This window comes from Mastomys coucha, unplaced genomic scaffold (genome assembly GCF_008632895.1).
Source record: "Mastomys coucha isolate ucsf_1 unplaced genomic scaffold, UCSF_Mcou_1 pScaffold20, whole genome shotgun sequence".
NCBI lineage: Eukaryota > Metazoa > Chordata > Mammalia > Rodentia > Muridae > Mastomys > Mastomys coucha.
In genome coordinates, this window is record NW_022196903.1 from 17,733,164 (window position 1) to 17,737,016 (window position 3,853).

Consider the following 3,853-nt stretch of genomic DNA (forward strand, 5'->3'; position numbering starts at 1 on the left):
TGTCTCAGTCTTCAGAGTAGCTGAGATCATGGAGATATGCCAGCTTGCTGGCCCAGAACTTTTACTAACGTTACCTATAAATTGTTGTATGTAGCTAGCAACATGATCTTTGGCCCATCCTTAGGTCAGAGACTTAAGCTGAAGAGTGAAGCAGAAGTCATTTTGTTTTGTATCGTTCTCATTAACTGGTGATGATGGAAGGAAAGAACCTAGGGCATTGGGCATGCTGAGCAAGCACTAGGAAGCTCTTTCTTCAGCACCCACCTCCTCTCTTCTTTCAGTTCTAACGATTGTATTTTTGAGACAAGGTTGCACTAAGTTGCTGTCTTAATTAGGGTTTTATTGCAGTGAACAGACACCATGATCAAGGCATCTCTTATAAGGGCATCATTTAATTGGGGCTGGCTTACAGGTTCAGAGGTTCAGTTCATTATCATCAAGGTGGGGCCGTGGCAGCATACAGGTAGGCATGGTGCAGGCGGAGCTGAGAGTTCTACATCTTCATCTGAAGGCTGTCAGTGGAATATTGACTTCTAGGCAGCCAGGAGGAGGGTCTTAAAGCCCACCTGCACACAGTGACACACCTACTCCAACAGGGCCACACACCTAATAGTGCCACTCCCTAAGCCGAGCATATACAGACCATCACAGTTGCCAAAGTTGGTCTTGAATTTGCAACCAACCTTCTTGCTTCATCCCGTCCCAAGTAGCAGATTACAAGCCTGAACTACTAGGCATGCCGATAAGCTATAGTTTAGGGCAAATTTGATGATGAGAAGCATCTTAATGGAATTCAAATGTTGGCTCCTTGAATATATTTTTTGAGTAATGTTGGTATTATGTGAGTAATTTCTGAGCTCTTCTTCAAAAATACTCAGCTTTTTGCTTAGTACAGTAAATTGGTTCTCAAGTACATGTAAGTGGGCACAAAAACAAAACCACCAGGTGAGCAAGCATATTTTGGCAAAGAAAACAGACTTACCTTAGACTCAGAGCAGTCTTGCTAAGCCATACAACAGGGCAGTGTTCACTAACGCATGACAGCACATACTGGCATAAGGAGGTCATATCAAAGGATATATATGTACTATATATTACAAAATTTATAAATAGAAATTTGTCTTGTTCATATATATGAATAAGTATATATTTATTTATATATATGTATATATGCAAGCAAAGATATATTCCCAAAACACAAACATACATCAGACTTTAAGGTGGATCAATCAAATATATGTAAACACTTGCATATACATGTATACATGTATATGTATATACACACACATATATAATACATATGTATAGCTGCACATATATACATAATATATACATTCATATGTATGCATATATATACACACACATATATGTGTATATATATATGTGTGTGTGTATATATATACACATATGACTGATTCAATTTAAAGTCTGCTGTGTATCTGTGTATTTGGGACATATTTTGCTTGGTTGAGTTTTTAAAGAATTTTAAAACGCAGGGACAGTGAACAGATAGGCAAGGATAGAAGTCAAGAATCACCCTTGCTTTCTCATGCGAATACATTCTCCAGGTAAGTCTATAGTCTTTTCCTTATGAGTCTTTCCTGCTAATGGGAACTATATAGATATAGATATGTTTCTTAAAAACAATATAGTTCAGAGACTGAAGGAAGGGCAAGCCAGCCTAAATATAGCTATCTCCTGAGAGGCTCTGACAGTACCTGACTAATACAGATGTAGAGGCTCACAGCCATCCATTGAACTGAGTACAGGTTCCCCAGTGAAGGAGTTAGAGAAAGGACCTATGGAGCTGAGGGGTTTGCAGCCCCTTAGGACGAACAACAATATGAACTACCTAATACCCTCAGAGCCCCCAGGGTCTCAACCACCAACAAAGGACTGCACATGGAGGGGTCTGATTGTTCTGGCAGCATGTGTATAGTAGAGGATTGCAAAGTCAATCATCAATAGGAGGAGAGGACCTCGGCCCTGTGAAGGTTCTGTGCCCCAGTGTAGGGGAATGCCAGGGCCAATAAGTGGGAGAGGGTGGGGTGGCAGGCATGGGGAGGGGGGAGGCAACAGGGGTTTGTTTTTGTTGTTTCTGTTTGTTTCTTTGTTTTTTGGAGGGGAAACTGTGAAAGGAGAAATTTACATGTAAATAAAGAAAATATCTAATAAAAAACAATATCGTTTTATGGTTCTTTGTAAATGTATAGCTGCTGACTTCATTATTGTTTTCCTGCTCTGACCTTTTCTTTCTTACATTTCTATTTTTTTTTCCTTTGAGGTAATGTTAAACTTCCAACACCTGCTTCAAGCTGGTCACCTTGACTCTCTTTATTCCTGATAAAATAGAATCTGTTTGAAAAGTACTTCTCTTCTTTCTAACTTCAAGCTGACTGAACTACTTGCATTTATACCTGATATATTCTGCTTTGCCATAAGTGATTTTTCTAGTTTGGTTTCTGTTACTATGGTAAAACACTGCCCAAAGCAACTTGGATGTGGATCAGGTTCATTTGCCTTACAGGTTACAGTCCATCATGGGGGGTGGGGGGGAAGTAAAGGCAGGAAGTCCAGGCAGGAGCCTTGCTGTAGGGTAGCCACCAGATAGGACTGCTCAGACATGGATATAAGCCAATAAAAAATTCTTATTAGCCAGCCAGGGACTAAATGGGGGTTTCAGATTTCAGTGTAGCACTGAGCCTTTCTTGGGGTGAGCTTTCAAGCACAAAAGCCATGTTCTAGATTGACATACTTCAGTTAACAAGAACAGTTAGTCAAAAGTGGAACCACAGAAGCTAAAAAGCAAGGTTCGTACATTTAGAGACTTTCCCAGAACTAAGGACTTTGATGGATTAGGCCTTTGTTTTCATTTTTGGCAGTTGGTGCCATCTGTCTTTTTTGTTTGTTTGTTTGTTTGTTTTTCGAGATAGGGTTTCTCTGTATAGCCCTGGCTGTCCTGGTACTCACTCTGTAGACCAGGCTGGCCTCAAACTCAGAAATCCGCCTGCCTCTGCCTCCCAAGTGCTGGGATTAAAGGCATGAGCCACCACGCCTGGTGCCATCTGTCTTTTTAATGGCCTGAATAGTACTTCTATCATGGAGTCAGTTGTGTGAAGATCTGGGGCACTGTTACAACATAGAGGCAGGAACTGAAACAAAGACCATGGAAGAATACTGCTTGCTTATTCTTGCTCATGCTCAGCCTGCTTCCTTAAATAACCCAAGACAATCTACCTGGAGTGCCACTGCCCATCGCAGCTGGGCCTTCCCATATCAATAACAAACCAAGAAAATACCTTAAAGCCATGCCACAGGCCAATCTGATGGAGGCAATTCCTCTCTTGATGTTTCCTCTTCCAGGTGATTCTAGTTGGTGTGTTCTACAAGCTCTCCCATGTTTACAAGAGTTCATCTCTCCTTAGTTGTTGAAATATTTCCTTCTAAATTTATTTTGTTCTCATTATCCATCCATTGTCTATTTTCAAATGATTTTTCCTATTACTATTAATGTCACTAATATTCAGACAAATGCAATCATAGCAAACCTTAATTTCAATATCTTCAGTTCTAAACCAAAGCTTGTTTTACAATTCTCTCTCTCTCTCTCTCTCTCTCTCTCTCTCTCTCTGTGTGTGTGTGTGTGTGTGTGTGTGTGTGTGTGTATGGGGATGTATACACATGTGCCACAGACTGGGATTTCTCACAGGGTCCCTGTTCCACGGGACAAGGGATTCTGGCCAGGTGGGCACAGGATTCGGCTTTGACAAACAGATTACACACAGGTGGTTTAAAATCTGAGTGTATTTCTTTAAAAATGACATGAGGCTTTTACAATCATTGCAAAAGAGAA